The sequence below is a fragment of the Myotis yumanensis genome, unplaced genomic scaffold, assembly GCF_028538775.1.
Source record: "Myotis yumanensis isolate MYYU_CA2020_CCGP unplaced genomic scaffold, mMyoYum1.0.hap1 SCAF_9, whole genome shotgun sequence".
NCBI lineage: Eukaryota > Metazoa > Chordata > Mammalia > Chiroptera > Vespertilionidae > Myotis > Myotis yumanensis.
In genome coordinates, this window is record NW_027223760.1 from 41614542 (window position 1) to 41636084 (window position 21543).

The window sequence follows — 21543 nt, forward strand, 5'->3', positions numbered from 1 at the left end:
CTTCCTCTACTTGGAGCCTTGACTCTGCCCCAGTTCAAGCTTCTTCCAAATTTGGTTCTTCATTACCTTTAAGCTTTTTGATCTATTTCATGTGTTTACAATAAATTCACATTACACTAAAGCCGGCCAGAGACTGTGTCTGTTGATTGTAACTCAGCAGATGTGTACTAAGTGATTAATACCATGTAGACTAAACTGGAGGACCTCTAGGAAGAAATGTTGAAGATCATTCTACAGTGCAGTAGTTCTGAACTTTTTGTGGATGTAAGAAGGACATGGATTTTCTTCCTATAAAAATTTATATATGCACAAACACATGATACCTTGCATACAATTTCAGGGAGTTCATGAACCCCCCAAATCCCTTCCCTAGAACCCCTAGGTGTCAATGGAGCCCAAATTAAGAACACCTGTCCAAATATACAATTCACTCCACAAAGCAGTAAAAGACTAAGATATTCTCCACATTTATTTCAATCTTGAACTCCACAAAGTAGGTGATGTAGAATGTGAAGAAAACCATAAAACAGCAATTGACCTAAAGCACAATTGTTTTAGGAGCATTTTTCATTTCAAAGGAGAAAGCTTAAAAGAAATTAATAGCAACCGTTTTTCTCCTTCTTCTTAAATAATTTAAGTATTTGGCTTCAATTTACATGATATACATTTAAATTTCATCTGAAATGGAAATTACCCAGGCTGCCTATGATTATGTCAAATTCTTAAAAAACAACAACACACACACACCAAAACTTAAGTCTTAGAAACCACCAAAAATATTGAATATTTATAGGAATCTGTATAAACATTCTATTATCTTCCAAATTGAGAATTTTAAGGATAGATGTATTTTTAGTGCCATTGAATCAAAGAAAATTTTAGTTGTAATTTTCATAAGTATTCTTATTTCTGCTCAAAATTGGCACTTAAGAATCTACTAGTCATCAAATAGAGTAATTTCTGACTTTTTTGGGTAATAATACTATTATCATTACTAGAATTTAGAGACATAGTGTGTTGCATTAAAATACTTAAAATGAACATTTTATGAAATAAATGACATTAATTTGGAAGATTTGGGGAGAATGAGGGAAGAATTTTCAGTTTTTGAAAATTTTGTAGAGAACATTGAGTGTAGCACAATGTAGGTTGCAATTATTGTGTTACTGATTTAATTTAGAGAAATATTTCTCAACCAATCTGTCTATTATAGACAAATACAAATTGCTAACAACTGATCTCACTTGCAGAAATTCAGTGACATTTTACTGTTGTATTCACAAAAAATGGCTAAGAGTTAAATGAAAAAAATCAAGTTTCTAAAATATATGCTTGCTTGCTCAATACCAAATATTTTTATATTTATATAAAAATGTATTCAATCCATATATTTACATTTACAGAATTAAATACAATTTACTTAGCATTCCTGTGACAGAGCTAGGCATCACCATCTGTTTAAAATGCATCACATTTTTTGAAGATCATGAAAGTTGTCAATGTTGTAATTCTATCACATACTTAAAATAAATATGTGCAATGCATTTCATTAGACATGCAACATATGCAACCAATGGAAAATAAAGATTGTTTCCGTATGGGACTCTGTATTCTCACTGTCTTCAAAAAGATAACTCAAATGTAATAGATTAGGATCATTTTACAGACTGGATGGTAGCATTTGGATTTGGAACAGAAAAAAAAAAAGCAACTGCTTATTAAAGTGACTACATTACTGCCACTGTAATTTGCACAAGAGATCCTAAAGCTTTGATACCCAAGATGCTATCCACACTCTTTCAAAAAGCTAAATAAAAATCAGGTTAATTATCTCTCAATCTGTGTAATGCAGATGTGCCTGTCCTTTCACAGAAAGGACGTGCTGATCAGGGCACTGATCTGCACATTACCAGAAAACATCTAAGATTCATTTTCATTTTACGACTAAACCAATCTGTTTTCCAGAGATTCAAGATCTTGCAAATTAGCCCCTCCAGACTTTGGGAAAAAGTTGTAAAGATTTTTTTTTTTTCCTCTTCACCTGTTTGAATTGAGAATGAAAAACAAGTGTGAAAGTGCTTTAATATTGCAAATGTGAAAATCAGGACTTTGATCAAAAACGAAAATCTAATCAATATACACAGAACTGAAACACAGGGGTATAACATTTTATTTGGAGCAGACCTTGGACTAATATAGTCTTACATACCGTCTAAAAACATGAAATACTATGAAAAAGAAGATATTTAATCCCGAGGGAATACGCAGGCGTTCTTAAATTTAAAAGTCCTTCTCTATGAATTCTTTATTACGTGTTCTAAAGGAAAAGCCCTATCATTTTTGCAGTCGATGTATTCCATACTTCTTGAAGCTCTATATTTCCACTGTGCTGTCTTTAATCATGGGCAATGTCTCGCTCTAGTCTGGGATTTCAGGAAATTGCACGAGTAATTGTCATCACAGACAGCTTAATTTCTAGTGTAGTGATGACACAACGATTTGCCTAAGGCCAAACTAAAACAGAAAAGTCTTTTATAAAACAATGGGTGGCTTATTCCATAGCGTTATAGTTTATTATAATAATATGAGGAAACGTAAAAAAAATGGAAATTTATTTTTAACTTGAGCTTCAAAACCTTAATGCATCGATTGCTTGGGAATTATTCAACATTGTTATGATGAAATAATCCCATATTACACCCTCCCTTACACATATGGACTTTTACTTACTTAAAAATGTATGCCTATAGGGGGGGCCACAGGTGAAAAAAAATGTAGATATTACACAGCCAAAAATACGGGAAGGAAGTACAGATAAAAGAATTAAAATAAAAATTAATATCTAGGGACTTATATATAATTTTATTCACAACTGGAAGTCAAAGACACTTGTTTAAAATACTGCTCTGCCACACTTTAGTTGTGAAATCTTGATAAATTTACTAACTGCATTTTTGGCATCCATCTTTCAAGATTCTCATATATGACATTAAATTTAAAAAAACAAACAAAAAACAGGCTTGTAAGCTATTTGGTATGATACCTACTACCAATTAGAAGCACAGTAATTGACAACTATTACATGTTTTTCTATAGCTATATCATGCAGGTCTTTGAGCCATATTTATATCAGAATTTAAAGCCTGAGACTATTAAAAGTATAAGTGAATAAGATCTAAAGTGCAATTTCTCAGAAACAAATATTTAATTATAATGTATAATCAACAATCTAATATGTTTTAGGGATAATGAGAAAATTATGGTTTTGAACAGTAACTACTGCTTTTTATCATGTAACTCCAACTATTTCTTTGCTCTTCAATGTCCTAGCTCCCAAATTTTATTCCAGTACACACTTTGTAAATCTCAATAAATGTTCACTGACTTATTTTATTTAAGCAAAGTTGCATAGATCAAAACAAATAAAAGACAATTCAAGGGTTTTATAAGTTCTTTATAAATTTTGTATATTAACCCCTTATCAGATATATTGGCGACTATGTTGCCCCCTTTAAAACAAGTTATAAAGCTCAATATAAAAAAAAACCCTGTTAAGGTTGATAATAATGTGTTTACATTGATATGTTCTATGGGCTACTCAGTTTCTCTTGCTGTGTTCTGATAGCACGGAGAAAGAAAATATTTTGATTTAAAAGTGTAAGAATTAGGACTAGTCATGCCTGTTTAAGTGTTTACATCTAGTGAATCCAATATTGTAGTAAAGTGAAGGTAGAAAGATTCTAATGGATTGGGAGAAACTGGGCAAGTCAAGGGATCATACGTACCAGTGAGGTAGAAGATTATCAGCAGTGGGAGAAGCTGATCAAGCGAGCTGAAGTTCGTGGGCAGAGAATGGGTTTATATGTGTATATATACTTATATAATTGGAACCATGCTCAATATAGAGTTTGTAACTTGTCACTAAAAATTCTTTGAACATATTTTAATGGCTTAAAGTTTGCACCAGGTGGATACAATTAACCATTTCCCCTTTGTGGTTGTTCTCAAATTTTATAATTCTAAATAACTGTGATGAACATACCTGTACATAAATTTAAGAGCCACTAAAAAGCAAAAGGATAATTGTTTTTGTTCTAAATAACCCAATGCCTTACTTTCCAGTACCCAAAACTGCAGGCCAGGGAAATTAAGGAGAACTCAATGGAATCACCATTAAATCATGGTAGACTTCCATCTTAAATATTAATTGTTTAATGCTGACACTTTAGGTGTGGTAGTATATTATATTTACACTTAGATCATTTTATCACAAAGTATGGTTTGCCTGGTCACTACATTTGGTCTGATTATTTATGTACATGCTGCATGAATAATAATATACCATATAGTTTTCCTGCATTTTGCTCTACAAAGCTAGATATATATACAGTATTCAACAATTACTGAAGTTACAGCATTAACACTGTCTAGATAATTCATAGTAAAAAATTTCAGATTGTACTTTGAAAAGTCTTTCTTAATTAATGTGAAGAACCTAGGAAAACACACAATTTCTCCAACTGGATTTTATTTGCTGTACCAGTACATTTGGATATATTCCTCTATTCACAAAATGCCCCCAACTTACTTGGGTTCTTGGTCTACCAGGAAATGATCTTTATTACTACCTATGAAACTGGAACCCAGTAAGTCTGATAATAGACCAGATTTCCTCAGAGAACTTTGTAGACATTAACTTCACGAGTAAAACCAACCTTTGTTCCATAAAAGTAGTTTGTCATACATTTTTATTTTTATTTTTTAAATATTTTTATTGATTTCAGAGAGGACGAGAGAGGGAGAGAAAGATAGGAACATCAGTGATGAGAGAGAATCATTGATTGGTTGCCTCCTGCATGGCCCACACTGGAGATCGAGCCCAAAACCCGGGCACGAGCCCTGACCAGGAATCAAACCATGACCTCCTGGTTCATAGGTGGATGCTTAACCACTGAGCCATGCCAGCCAGGCTTGTCATACCTTTTAAATGAGGACTATTCTCAAATGTGACACTCCCAACAATTTGCTAAAAAATATTCTGGTATAAAGGAAATCAGATTCTTATTAAAATATGCAAATGACTATATTGCCATGAATAGTGACTTTGTAAAAGTTTCAGAATTCTGGGGAAATTAGTGAAAATTTGATATCAGTTAAAAATATTTTATGTCATGTCACAAAAGCAGAGTTTATGAATTGGTAAGGAAAGTGTAAGAAGAGAGACTAAGGTCTTTTTCATTGAACAGGAAAAGAGAACATTAAGACAATATCAACATTACTCCAAACAAATACCCATAATAAGATTTCACTCATGAGTTAGCTCAGTATATGTAATTAATCCTTGTCTTAATACATCTTGGTCCAGCAGTTTGCTTTCATGAAACTGTCTGCTTCTAGATAGTAAAAAAAAAAAAAAAGAAAAGAAAGAAAGAGTCTGGAAATTCTGCCTCAGTCCACTGCTAGCATCTAAAAGTTATTTAAGAGATGCAAGTTCAAAAACCTATACCCATGGAATCACATTGAAGCCTGTACTGGAGTCTATACTTTGAAGTGTCAATGGTTTAAAGCTCCTTTTATAGTCCTGTTTCATAAGGCTCTGAGATGGTCATTTGTGTGTGTGTGTGTGTAAGACAGAAATTCTGTCATGTAGCATATGCAGCATATGGTAAGTATCCGAATAAAACTAAAATTATCTGTAAATGACAGAGCTTCAGGCAAGAATCAGAATAAAACTAAAATTATCTGTAGATGACAAGAATGTAATGGTTTGGGTTAATTTGCCACTGGTAATTTTTCAGTATGAAAGGCCTGACAAGGAATTGTAATAAGACTAATGCAACAAACAAGGAGATTTTATTGCTTCCGTGACATGCATAACAAAGATTATAAGGCCAAAATAAATCACGCCCCCCCCCCCCCAAAAAAAGAGAAAATACCTTTAAGAATAAAGATCAAGTGCAATTTCAAGTGTCATTAAATTTTATATCTGATTTATGAAAATGGATAGAATAATTTTGGTGGGGAAAAACATATTGAGATATAACATATAGTAATACTGAAATTAAAAAACACACAAAGGATATATCAGAAAGAGATTCAGCAAGACTAGAGTAGGCCTAGACTTTAAAAGTACATGAGTAAATCTGATGCGCATCCCCATGAAACCCAGTGGCCTAGAAGATGTTATCTTCAGATTAAAACAGTCAGGTTGTGGCCAAGTAAATAATTTTTATAATAACTGACATTATGACTTAAAACACTATACTACTATTTAATATCATCAGACAAAACAGTACTAATAAATATAGGAAAATAAGAAACTATTTCTTGGACTTGGGTTTTGGTCAGTGTGTTCTCTGAAGGTAAAAACACATATGGACAGTATGGTATTTATGTATTTCTAGAAATTTCTTGTAAAGCATAAAATTTCTGAAATACACATATTAATAGTGTCCAACTTATACAAAGCTAACCTAGAACAGGCTATTTACAATTTGTAAATTCTTCCCATGAACTCTTACAATGGTAATACTAGAGACCTGGTATTTGTACATAGGTAGAATCCCAAGGCCTGGCTGGCAATCAGGGTCGGTCTGTGGGGCGACCAGTGGGGTCATGGGGGCCCCCACTGGCACCAGCCTTGGCTGGCCTGGGGCTGTGGCTGGGGGCAGCTCCTGCATTGAGAATCTGCCTCCTGGTGGTCAGTGTGCATCATAGTGACTGTTTGTTCTGCCAATGGTTCCACTGTTTGGTTGATTTGCATATTAGGCTTTTATTATATAGGATATTAAACAAACCTAATTATTTCTAATATTTCTTTCTATAAGACAAAAGAACAAAAACACAGTGATTTTCCTGTTTGAGGCATTAAACCTTCTGAAGTTTTTATATTACTTTTTATTTAGGAGCCAATGTTGGGAAAGCACAATCAAAAAGTTGTCATATTTGGACTCAATTAAGATCAGATCACAAACACCTGAGAAATACTGTTTGATCACCTATTTAATCAAAGTGACAAGAAAACAGCTAAGAAGAAACAAAAATTAACAGGATTGAAAAGAAAATTTGCTATTTCAGAAAGAGTAATATGTGTCCTTTAAAGTAATAATCAAAAGCATAATAAAATCAACATAAGTCACCCAAAATTATTCTGGGAAAAAATATAAAAAAACATTTTGACTATCTACACAGATAGCAAAGGAAATAAAGAATAACCCTTTATGTTTTATAGGCATGGTCATTAATTAGTAAACCAAGGAAACAAGTCAATCAAACCTGAACAAAGTTTTATAAGATTTAACACATTTTATAGATTATTTTCAGACCCATGTATTATATAATACTAAATAAATTTTACTTTAGTGAACAAACCATCTAATGTAAGTAATTTATTGGTTATTTACTAAGAATGACCTGACCCTATTTAGCAGGATGTTATTTCCCCAGTCAGAACTTTGTTTTCTAACAACAATATGGTAATTATATCTACCCCAGATCAGAGAGTATATGTGAAAACTAAATAGAGTCAGCTCTGAAATTATTGAGTGAAACTACTATTATTATAATGTACAATATGAACTATCTTAACTATATACCTAATTTGTGTAGCCATTGATAGTTTTTACATATGTATACTAGTATATTTATTTATTGAATATTAGTTTATGCTTACATCAAAGAAGGTAAGCAATCTAAATCACAATTTCTGGTATCATGCCATTTCATTCACCACTTCCTGCGGTTGCCACCTTCATGAAGTCTTAACTAAAGCAATGTCACACATGACAGTATTCGGAATGGTATTCTGAAATTCTGATGGTTTTAAAAAGTGAATTCACTAAAGAAAAAGTAAGATTTTGTTTCACCTATAATGTTCTTATCTTCACTAACCTAGCCCAACCTAATAAAATAGATTACAAACATTGAGACAAGTCCTACTTTTTTCTTTTTTTTTATTGTTAACTCTGTTGCAGATGTCCCCATCCACCCCCCTTTGCCCACATCCACTCAGCTCCTGCACCCACTTTCCCTGTCCATCACCACACTGCTATCTGTGTCTATGGCTAATCCCTTCACCTTCTTTCATCCAGTTCCCTCCCCCTCCTCTGACAGATGTCAGTCCCTCCAATGTGTTCATGCCTCTATTTCTATTTTGTTCGAAAAGATATAGAAGATTTCAATACTTGATTTTAATTAGTCAGTTAACAATTAGCTGGTGCAACAGAACACTTATGTGAATTTTATGGAGACTTTATTTTTTAGGGCAGTTTTAGGTTCACAGCAAAAATAAGGGGAAGATACAGAGATTTCCTTTATACCCTCTGCCCTGAAATATACATAGCCTTTTTTTCATTACCAACATCACTATCTGAGAGTTACTTTAAAAAAAAAAAAAAAGAACTAAGGATGAACCTGCATTGATATATCACCCAAAGTTCATGATTTATCTTATGATTAATTCTTGGTATTATATATTCTATGAGTTTGGATAAAATACATAATGACACATATGCGCCTGTATATATGTATGTTTTATATATATATATATATATATATATATATATATATATATATAATGTATATAAATAAATATATATCAAATATCCTATAGATGGACATCTAGGTTCCATGAAAATCAATAACTTTTATGAAACATGACTCTGAACAAATTCTGAAGTTCCAACACAATTGTGTCTAATGTTTATGAATTCACACTTTTTATTCAATAATTTTCTCATTGGTGTTTCTAAGTTTTGTATTTTAGAAAAGAAAATTCCACAGGAGCTCCATGACTCAGGTTACCTTAATCACGGCGCAGCTGGTGAAGAGATAGAAGCACAAGTGCCAGGTTCCACAGGAAACACACTGAGCTAGTGTGTGTGATCATCAAACTGGTTTGTCATCAGAAGATTTAGACAGAAATCACTGAACAAAAACACTTTACATTTTGATTAAAAATTAAATCCAGCAATGTTTATGATTTTATGTCAGTCTGTCTTCACGGTGTACAGGAATATTAGATTTGTTTAATGATGTGAGAAATTAGAAAATGTAATTACCAGCAAAAAAATACATAAAGCAGACAGCACAGTCAGTTCCTGACCAAAAGCAGGTGCTCAATGACAGCTAGTGGTATTATTACTCTTCCAATTAATGTCCTAAAAATGCCTGGATAACTGTAGTCCATAAAAAGGGGGCGGGGGAATGACACTTACCCAGACAATAATAGATTTCAGTTGAATTTGGATATCTCTTTTTACACTCAAATGCTTGATAAAAAAGCATTAGTAATAAAATAGTAATTTATATGACTTATAAAACAGCTAATCTAAAAACTTCCCATTTCCAGTGTCATATGGAATATGTTCAAGTATCAAAAAATACTAATAGTTTTCATATTTAAGCACCTCACACTCTGTAATTCTATGCCCAGGTTGTGCGATATACAGGAGGCACCTTATCAATGATTCTCTCTCATCATTGATGTTTCTACCTCTCTTTCCCTTTCCCTTCCTTTCTGAAATCAATAATATATATATTTAAACCTAGAGCAGGAGGATAAACTCTTTTTTTTAAAAAAAAGAGTAAATAATATAATTTCTTTCCCAGAAGTTTTATACACATTTATAATTAAATATTAGTGGCCATTAGAGATTTTAGCTATCTAAGCTGAGGAAACTACATATTTCTCAAAAGGGAAGCAAATACATAGTGATACAAGGAGATTTGACTTTGGGTGGTAAACACACAATGCAATATCCAGATGAAGTATTATAGAATTGTACATTGAAACCTATGTAATTTTGTAAACCAATGTTACTCTAATAAATGTAATTTAAAAAAATTTCCACAGACATTTTTACAAGATTTAAAATAATTCCAGAGAGATAATCCAGCACTGTTAATTGATTGTAACTCAAATAAATTTCAAATGAGTGTTGTGTGGCAAGCTCAAAGTACATTTTGCCAAGTACTGTTTTTGGTTTCCTTTTCCATTTATGGCTATAAATACTTTAAAGAGAGTTAATCCAGCCCTGGTTGGTGTGATTGGGCATCTTCCAATGCACTGAAAGTTTGCCAGTTTGATTCCCCATCAGGGCACATGCCCAGGTTGCAGGCTTGTTCCCTGGTGGGGGTGTGAAGAAGGCAGACAATCAATGTTATGCTCTCACATCAATGTTTCTCTCTCTCCTTTTTTCCTCTGTCTCTAAAAATCAATAAACTATTTTTTAAAAACAAGCATTAATCCATATGTTTCTGATTCATTTACACTTAACTCATCAAAATTTTCCTTTAAAGAAGCATACAACATCAAGTAGGATTTTAAGCATTTTAGTTTTGTTTTCTTTAAGATTCTTTAAAGTGATTTTTAGAGAGAAAGGGAGGGATGGGGAGAGAAAGAGAAAAGCATTGATGTGAGAGCGCCTGCCTCCAACACACCCCATCAAGCCCACAACCCTGGCACGTGTCCTGACCTGGAATGAATCCACAACCGCTCAGTGCCCTGGATGATGCCCCACCAATTGAGTCACACCAGCCAGGGAAAATTTTAGTTTATTTTTAAGTATTAGGAAGCCATCCATATTTTCTCAGCTATAAAGGTATTCAAGAAAAAAATTAAACATTTTAGACATGAAATTCCATGTTCTTGGAATTTCCAATAACTAGTTTGCTTTTTTTTTTTTCTGTTTCTAAGAGCTGACAGTTCCCACTGGAAGATTGCTGTTCCATTTGAAATAAATCTGGGAGGTTAGGTCTATCCTAACATAGGTGGACATTTAGAAATAAATGTAGTAAATTACATGAGAGAATTTAGAGCATGCTACCTTTCTTTAAAATAGCATCTTGTTTTTTAAATTTACATATACTATATATTTTTCCAATTTTACATTTATAGGCTTAAACAGAACTTTTTGTTGTTGTTTAGCACACAGGCCTTTAATTCCTGCAGCACACGAGGACCCACAAAGGCTGACAAGCAACGGTAGAGTGAGAAGCACCTTGGGGAGCAGGACAGGTACCAATGGGGTCCTGAGAGCCAATTCCAGCTGACTATGAGTAAAGGGTAGGCAAAGGCAGAACATTTAGAATGAGGATACAAGGAGTAGTGAGGGAAGGACAGTGGGAGGGAGTCACTGGGTCTTGGGTGGGAGCCTGGCCACTGCCAAGCCAGGGAAGTTGGGTAGGCACATGGCCAGGCAGAGTGACTCACACATAGAGACAGTTCCCATGACAATCAGTAATTAGCAATTCAGAAAAAAAGGGCCAGGCATGGGGAAGTCCCTGAAAGTCTGCAAGGTCTGGGGAACCACCTTTAATTTGGGGGCCAGGAGGTAAAGAGCCATTTAGCTCTGTATCTTGTGATGACAAAACATGAAGAAATATGAGGGCTGTCCTGCAAAAGCAGTTAAAGAAGAAGTTCTGAGAAGCAAATACAGCACAAAGACCTTCAATAACACTCAGCATCCAACTCTTAAAACTGTGTAGAGTTAAACACTTAAAAGTCTCATAGGCAAATAGGCTATTTAGTATATTTATTACTGGGTTGTGCTATGTAAAACCTAAAAAAGTACAACATAACCTTAATTCATTTATTTGTATTTTCTTTAAATGCATCTGTTAAAGTCCAAACTAAGTTACAAATTCATGTTCACTAAAAAATTAACGTGACACAGTCTGTGCCTTTAAAGAAATCATGATCTAAATGAAATAAAAACAAGAAATTTCCTATTTTGTAATACTCTTGATTGTATATCAAAATATAGAAATAAAAATTATTATCTTGAACCTGAAAGGAGTATTTACCACTGAAAGGATTAAGCAGAGAAATATTTATACTTTATTCATAAAGAGAATTCAGGTGTAAGCACTTATCTGTTAGGAAATAATCAGTTTCACTTGACTTTCTAAGGGGTCTCAGTGACCTTTAGTCACTCAGATGGAACTGAGCACAAAACTGCTTTTCCATTTCATGGGATAATGAGCAGTTAGTTAAATGGTCTAAGTACATAGTAATTGTGGCAGAACAAATTCTATTTTTTAATTATTTTTTATATAGTAAAATTATTCATCATATCTCCTCTTATCCCACAAAATTTAAAACTTTATTAATTCAGGAAAGAAATTTTACTAGTACACTGATGTGAATAGAGATCAATTGCATTTTTCTATTTTTTATTATTATTTGCAATTTGTAAACATTATTGCACTAAAGCCATCTGGAGATCTAAAGAGTACAATATTTCAGAGCACAGTCACATCCATATAAATATATGAATAGCTTATAGAACTATGCTGTCTACTATGGAAACCACTAGCTAAGTGGCTATTTGAAATTCAATTTAAAATCCAATTCCACATTCATACTAGATGCATTTCAATTCCATTTCTAGGATCAGGATCTTAAAATTGCTTACATTGCTGCTTTCATCTAAAAACACATTGAAAATATGGATCTTTTAACTTTCTATGGCTTGAATTGTGCCCCCCCCCCCAAAAAAAAAGATATGTTAAAGTTCTCAACCCCAGTACCTATGAATGTGACCTTATTTAGAAAGAGGGTCTTTGCAGATGTATTTAAGTTAATATGAAGTCACGCTAGATTAGTTTGGGCCCTAAAGCCAGTGCCTGGAATCCTTGTAAAAAGAGGGTACGTTGGACACAAGTAGGCAATATACACAGTGGATGTGAAAACAAAAGCAGAGATTTGAGTTATGCTGCCACAAGTGAAGGATTGTCAAGGATGGCTGGCAATCTTCAGAAGCTAGAAGTGGTAAGCAAAGACTCTTCTTAGAACCTTGAAATCATGCAGAGCCTGCCAACATCCTGGTTTTGGACTCTTAGCTTCCAGAACTGTCACACGATAAATGTCTGATGTAAGCTATGAGTTTGTGGTCATTTCTAATGATGGCCCTAGAAAACCAATGCATATTCTGACAGTTTATAGAGACTAATCCATTGAGAAGTTCAGAATCAAGTTTGAAAATCTAAAACCCCAACGTTTGCCCCCAAAAGGCTGATTATCTGTGCCCAACTAGTATCGTTTCATGACCAGTTCTGGCAGCTTGCCTGCCCTGAGAGTGATGGAAGTAAATGGAGCATAAGCTTGTTTCTGCTGACCGTCAGCACTCATATGAAGTGTAACACAATCAGTGACTATTAAAAAAATATAAATAATATGAACTGAATTGACCTTAATTTTGTACTAATCTTTATTCTTTCTAGTTACATAATGCTTCACAGATTTTGAGCCATATTGATAAACATTTTCATTTGATCTCCACAAGAACCACATGAGGCTGGCTAGATCTAACTCATAAAAAATGTAGACTGTACATTCCTTAAGGGACAGAAATGTTGTTTTATATTTATACTTATTTTTAAATAAAAATATTATGCACTAATAAAATGTTCTATTTTGTTTTGAATGAATCTCCACTTCCCAAAAAGCTCATTCTATAGTGATTTTGAACTTTAACTATGTGATTCTATTTCATTTTTCTTTTTATTTTCATCTTCCCATATTGCATTTGGGAGTAAAAGTAGTAGTTTCTCATTAGGAATAGGTCATTTCTGCTATGAGCTCATGGGTAACTCAAGTAATTTATAAAATATTACTCAGTAGTACACAGCATTTCTTTTAAATTTACCGATTCAATGTTAGGTGAAAAGATCCACCACTTTGGATAAATTAAGCAAGCTATTCAAGCACAATATCATTTGCTCTCCCTTAAAAGAATTAACCCACGTAAAGTAGAGAGGGGAGGAACTAAATATTCACTTTGATTATCTTTTATGAATTTTTAGAAGAGGTATAAAAAATAAGCAAAATAAAATTTCCTTGAATGGTTAAAATAATCTCATGCATTGTGTTTAGGTAACAATAAAGAATTTTAAAAGCACAACAATTTATCCAAAAGGGGCAAGAATTCTTATTCTGGGCATCTCTGCCATGCAGTGTTCATCGGGATATGATAAAATAATCCATATCTTTATTTATTTGCCTAAGAGAGCTTTCCCACCCTAACGACAATCTTTTAAAGGGCCTTAGTGCATATTCTATGCAATATAACTTCACACAAAACTGAAGCAAAGTGATCTTATTACAACATTGGATGGCAAATGGTGGACATTTTCTAGACATAAAATAAATAGAGCTAAAAATAGATGAAAAACAGCTGGAGTTCAGAGTTATAGAGTCTATATTTCCATGCACCTTTAGGTGTGATGCTCTTTTGACTAGATGTTAGTGTCCTCCAGGAACTTTCAGGTACTTGGCTAGTAAGTAGCTCCAGAACCATCATAAAATAATGTACCAGGAAAGAATGTGCTCAGATCCAAAACCAAGTGCCCCAAATTCAAACAGTTTATTATGCCCAGAATGACTTACAAATAAAACATAAGTTTGGTTTTATAAGGTGACATAAAAGATTGTTGCTTTAGAGGCAAACTGGTCTAGAAAGCTTTATTGCCCCCATAATTTATTATGGAATTAATCCATTGTGTGTTTGCACCAGGTCAGTTCTCTGAAGGGAACCTGCATGGTATCCAAATCAGACTGAGCATTACAAATGGAGAATCCCAAATGGAGTACTAAGCACACTTCAAAAAGCCAAGCATATGGACTGTGTTATCGTTTCTGAATGGTTTCACTTGAGTCATAAGATTAGTCAGAAAAAAAAATAGTAAAAAAGCAACTATGGCTATTTTTTCTCCCTAGTGTCTGTAGAAAATCTAGAAAGAAACAATTTTTTTTTTTGTTAAAATACAAAAGCAAGTTATTTTATTTTAAAGACTCTTCAGCAAGAACATACTCTCTTACTCCTCTGGTCCACATAAAATTACACAAAAAATATTTGGATAAAAATGTCAGAGAAAACATGTAGAAGCATTCATTCTAAGCTATTTGTAAATATATTAGTTAATTCTTAAGATATTATAGTTTATTAATCAACATTTACTGACTGCAAATCTAAGATCACATTGTATGTATGACTAAACATGTAAAAGTTGCTGTTTTTTGACAAATAAGTCAGCATTATAAGTCAGAAAAAGATCAGGTTAGTGAGCAGAAAAACTGAATTTGGATACTTTCTCTACCATTAACTAAAAACTTGAACCCTACAGAAATCTTTATCTTCAACTCTAAATTAGGAAAAATAATCACCATCTGAAGATTAAATGTTAATGCGGGGATTAAAGGAGGTGATATTTGTGAAAACATTTAAATATCTAAATTATACAAATATGACATTTTACTAATGCATTTATTTTATTATAAACTAGAGGCTTGATGCACAAAATTCATGCAAGGTAGGCCTTCCTTACCCCCAGCTGCCAGCACTGGCTTCCCTCTGGCACCCAGGACCCAGGCTTCCCTCCAGCCCTGGCTTCATCCGGAAGGACATCTGGTCTAATTAGCATATTACACTTTTATTATTATAGATTAGAGGACCAATGCACGAAATTCGTGCAAGGGTAGGCCCTCACAGCTCCGGCTACTGCCTTGGCCCTCGCAGCCTAGGCTTCGTCCGGAAGGTCGTCGGATGTTCGTTCTGCTGTCTAGTCTAATTAGCATATTAGCTCTTTATTATATAGGATGATTCATGGAACAAAGTTCAATACCATTTCTAGCTTTCTGGGAAAAAATAAATTCCGACTTAACAATAGTATCTTTTTTTGTGATTCATAATACCTAAATTATGTCATGAATACATTGGCAATATATAATGTGTTAATAAATTATTAATCATTATTAATAATTAATGAGACATGATAAATATGCTGAAAGTATATAATAAATTCATTAAAATATGCATATACCTAAGGACATTAATACTTAAAATGAATATCACTCCATTCCCTATATGTAAATAGATATATACATACTCACATGTATAAATTGATAAACCATCTCTATATATACATGTTCATTTAAAATTAATAGACACAAGCAGAATCTAGAAATCACACCTATATGATTAAAAATACATTTTTAAAAAATGTGTCTACGATTAGCAGATCTTCCTTTTAAAATTTCATCCAAAAAGTGAGTTTCAAATAAATGTATTTCTTCTATAGGAAATTTCTCTGAAAAGTTTTATTTTCTTTTGAATGACTGTCACATACCATGAATGAGGATAGGGTGACAAAGTGAAGTCACCCGCCTCCAGGGCACTGAGATGGGTAGGAGGGGAAAGTTTCCCTCTGCTCTCAGGGTCACATCCTGCTTTATGTCTGATACACCTTTGATACCCATCTGGCCATTCTTTTCTTTTCCAATTATTCTATTGACAAAACATCTTAGTAGTTTTAACTTTGCTTTAACAGTATTTCTTACTTATGTTAACTTATAAAATAGACCTTAGCTTTCAATCATATCCTGAGGCATTTTATGTCTATACTTGAAAGCCCCGTCATTTATTTTTCTCTGCCTGCTATGTGCTACTGCAAGCCTGGAATTTGACCCACAATTTCAACTAAAGACCCCATTCACCTATCACTTTTTGAAATGTTTAACCAAAGACTCTTAACTAGTCAAAAGTCAACCATCGGAGAGCCTCCTACTGGGCATCTTCAGGGCTGCGTGGCTCATTGACAGCTGTGAGAAGGCTCTTGGTAAGCGTGTCTGATTCGCCCTGGTTTATGTCTCCTGTGTTTTACTGGAAAAGCCGTCATCAGGTCACTGGCTGGGCCTTCACAGCTGAACACGAAAGATGTGAAGTGTAAACAGTGATTAAGTGCCTGCACGATTCTCAGATTTCCAGAGCTCCAGCCTCACAGGTGCTCACCTTGCAGCTGGAATAAGGTCTTGTTTTATCGGGAGCTAGTTAACTGTTTTAATTGTGGAAACTGTAAGGTATTGACTGAAGGGCCTGGATTTGTTAATTAGTGCTAAGGTGGAAAAAGCTGGTAAATTGATCAATATGCTTTACAGATTATCTTCTGGACCCAAGCGAAATGTAAAAAAGCAATAATAATGATGATGGCATATTGTCTTAAACAGATGAATACAATTAATTTATCTATAGCATGCTGAGCATTATAAAGAACACACCAAGATGGTGAAGGATATGAATACTTTGTTTGATCATTTAGAAAACTGAGGTTGTTTCACTTGACATATACTTGTGATTTCTATTTTTAGGCACTTTGAAGGGCCATCTGTAGAAAATGGATACAATTAATTCCAGAGGGCAAAGTCGTGGCTACAGAGTAAAGGTTATAGGATAGCAGATTTATTCAAAATAAGAAGAAACTTCCCAGCCAGTGGATCATATGAAATTTTAGGTTATAACTGATAAAATATCCATTACTGAGTGTTCAAGAAGAGTTGAGTGACCGTTTTCTATAGTGGCTGTGGTGACAATTCCCACAATGAATGGAATTTTGTATTAAATGGGAATTATGATCTTTTTGATGCTAAGCTTTAATGATTCTAACATTAAATGAGGTGTGGGTGTACAAAGGGAATATGTCTTCGGTTTGGTATACTGAAAAGTGTAGGTTTTGTCATTTGAGAACCAGGAGTTAAATCCTATACTGTCTATTCACTGCTCATTTTTATAAATCTCTTAAACTCCATTATAACTTCCTCATATCTAAATGAGAAATATGCAATATCAAACTGTTGTGGTAAGGATTAAAGGAATGGAAAACTACAGGGATGGTGTATGGAATATTACAAATATTCAATAAAAGCTAACTAACATTATTACTATCATCGCATATGTTTAGGTACTTGATATGACTTTCAAGGTACCAGTACACATGACATGTAACTCATGCAGCTATTGTGTGTGTGTGAACAATATTAACTGGTTTTGCCTTTCTTCCTCTTGCCTCCACCATTAAATCCAACCTCTAGTTGTGCTATGCTGGAAATACTGCAACACTCTAACCTCCCTTTTCTCCCCCCAGACTTGTTTTTAATCTTTTCACCCAAATTGCATATTGGGCTGCACAATGCAATTTCCTTTTCAGATCTTTGCAGCGTATAAATACTAGTACTTTGAATATGAAAAAAATAATAAATTTATAATGGACAAGGATGTTACCTTGAAGATTAAACCTAATTATTTAAACACAGACTCATAAATCCTTCTCATGTTTGCTTTAACAAGAAATCTCTATCTTGCAGCTACACCGTTGTTTTGTTTTTGTTGTTGTTGTTTTGTGTTTTTTGTGTTTTTTTTTTGCAAACAGGAGTATGCATGTTTGCTTTCCCTGCATTAGCCCTCTGTTTGCAGTCCTGAAGTTCTGCCTACACCATTCAGTGACTATGAGGACTACCTTATTTTTATCACCCAGCCAAATCCTCTCACTCCATTAAAACTTTCCTCAAAACATAGGTTTTCCCAGGAGACTTTCCAGATGAACACCAAACCCACAGACCACCCTGCTAACGGGTTTATGCATATCTTGTTTTACTGAATTTATGCCTGTTGCTTAAGTATCTGCATAGTTTTACCCAGAAACTTTTAAATATTTAGTAACCTTTCATTTGAGAGAAGCACTAAGTTTTACAATTCACTAAGGCAGTGGTTGGCAAACTGCAGCTCGAGAGCCACATGCGGCTCTTTGGCCCCTTGAGTGTGGCTCTTCCACAAAATACCACGTGTGGGCGCACATGTACAGTGCGATTGAAACTTCGTGGCCCATGCGCAGAAGTCAGTATTTTGTGGAAGAGCCACACTCAAGGGGCCAAAGAGCTGAATGTGGCTCGCGAGCTGCAGTTTGCCGACCACTGGGATTAGAAATTGAATCTATAAAACACAGCAAGTATTAATAAATGAGATTGGTCGGGAGCATTTGATAATGTTTAGGATTATAACAAAATATGAAATTACAAATGTGTGTATGTGTGCTATAAAGAGAGTGGTTGTTCATGTCATGCATATTGTTTTAGGTCTTTCTTAAGATAAAAAGCAAAAGTTACCTCACACACACATTACAGATAGTGTTTGATGATAAAATCACACTCCTACCTGAAGGAAACAGATAGCTTCCTTACTTAAACTGACTTTTGGGATAAACTCTTAGCATCCTTGACTAGACATCCAGGGAAAATTAATTAGTTAGAGAATTTTTTAGTCAAGAAATTTTAAGATGAATATATAACATTGGCCATAGAATTACTGTAATTAGTAAAGGAAGAAATACTGTGGTAAGCAGACTAACAGCCCCTCCCCAAGGATGTGCCCTCTCTAATCTTTTGTACCTGTGCGTATGTTACTTTATGTCCAAAGGAACTTTGCAGATATAAGGACCCTGAGATGGGTCTCTTGGCCTGCCCATTGCATAGGTGGCCCAGTGTAATCACGAGGTTCCTAAAAGAGTTAGAGAAGTGATGTGATGATAGCAGAGAGTGCCACAGTGATGTGATAGAAATTTAAAGATACGATGCTGCCCTAGCCGGTTTGACTTAGAGGATAGAGCATCAGCCTGCTAACTGAAGGTCCCGGGTTTGATTCCTGTCCAGGGCACATGTCTGGGTTGCCAGCTCAATCCCCAGTAGGGGGTGTGCAGGAGGCAGCTGATCAATGATTCTCTCTCATCATTGATGTTTCTATCTCTCCTTCTCCCTTCCTTTCTGAAATCAGTAAAAATATATTTTAAAAAATAAAGATGCTATGCTGATGGTTTTGAAGATGGGGAAAGGAGTCATGAGTCAATGCATTCAGGCACTCTCCAGAAGGCAGAAAAGGCAAAGAAACAGACTTTTCCTTAGAAACCTATTAATATCTTGATTCCCAGTAAAACCCATTTCAAATTCCTGACCTCTAGAATATTAAGATAAAAAAATTGTGTTGTCTTAAGTTGCTATGTTAATGGTAATTTACTGCAGAAGCAATAGGAAACTAGTATAAATACCAAGGAATGATTTTGTTCAAGTCATTAGCTCCTGCAAATAAGCTAAGTATAGAAACGAAGCAACCTACAGCTATCTTTCCTGTGAGGATAATTGCCAATGAAGAAATTGTCAGGAAGTCAGAAGAAAACGATGAAGCAGGACATTTGAAGCCAGTCCCTTTCAAACTGTAGCAAGGACTGGCTTCATAAGCACGTGACCTGTGAAGTCATACTTACGAAGTTGCTTAGAAAGGCCCCTGGCTTGTGTTAATGCCCCACTGCCACATCTTAAAACCCGTAACAATTCTTTAAAAAGGTGTCCTGCATTTTTATTTTGCACTGAGTCATAGAAATTATATAGTCAATCTTGGCATAGCCTTGCTGTTTACACTTATTGTAATACTCAATTCACTCAGAAAGACAAGAGCAATAACATGTAACAACAACAGATTTAAAAATAAAAAATAAGGAGGAAGAGAAGGAGGAGGGGGAAGAATAAAAAAGTAAAAAAGCAAGGCTATGTAGCATCTCCAGAAATTTTTCTGTATATGTTATCTTTCCCTCCTCTTCCAACTTTTACATCAGAGTGTGTGTAACCAGTAATCATGGAAGCTCAGTTATGGTTACTTTTTTATCTGGTGGAGTTAAGAAAGTAAAATATATTTCGCAACCTTCAATTCAATATATATTTATTGAGCTATAGAACTTGTGATACAATTAAAAAGCTATAATAACCTAGAGAACTATTGGGTGACAAGTTGTGCACTTAAGACTACAAAATGCCATCCTATGAAAATAATTAGAAAATTTGAAATACTGAGAAATCTATAAAAATGAATCAATCACAGCTAAATAAAACCAGTAGGAAAATTTAAACCTGATGGTATTTGCATAAGATAACTATACATTACAAAACCACATATCATTATCATCAAATACCAACTTCACCCTGTTATTTCATAAAATATTCTTGATTTCTGAAATCCTAACCGAGACTGATCCTTTCTGTTAAAAATGAAAGACTATTCCTCATTAGCTGTCCTTTGATGAAATCTATAATTTCAATAGAATATTAAAATAAATTTGTAGAGAAAAGTTTCTAAATATGGTATAATAATATATATACATACATATATATTTAAAAATCATGTGTGCAACCATTAAGTGCCATTTGTTATATATTTAGGAAATGAATAATTCATAAATGTAAATTTAAATTAATAAAGAAAAATATTTCTTTAGACTACTGACTTGTCAGTAGTAATTGCTACTTTATTTTAGAGAAAAAATCCCAAAAGTATAATATTTGTAACCAATTTCGCTGGCATAATTAATAAAGCCAGTTTTCAAATTACTCAAAAATTAAAGTAAAATACTGTATTTGGTTTAACCTAATACAAAGTAGGTACTTCAAAATGCTGCCTAAAATCTTCTTTGAAGATGTATTATGTTCTCCTACACAATGGGTTGTCTTTCTTGTTTGTTGATGGTTTTCTTTGCTGTGCGAAGCTTTTTAGTTTGATGTAGTCCCATTTGTTTATTTTGTTTGTTTGTTTCTCTTGCCCGAGGAGATACACCAGAAAAAATATTGCTATGAGAAATGTCTGATATTTTACTGCCTATGCTTTTTTTTTTCTAGGAGTTTTATGGTTTCAAGTCTAACATTGAAGTATTTAACACATTTTGAGTTTA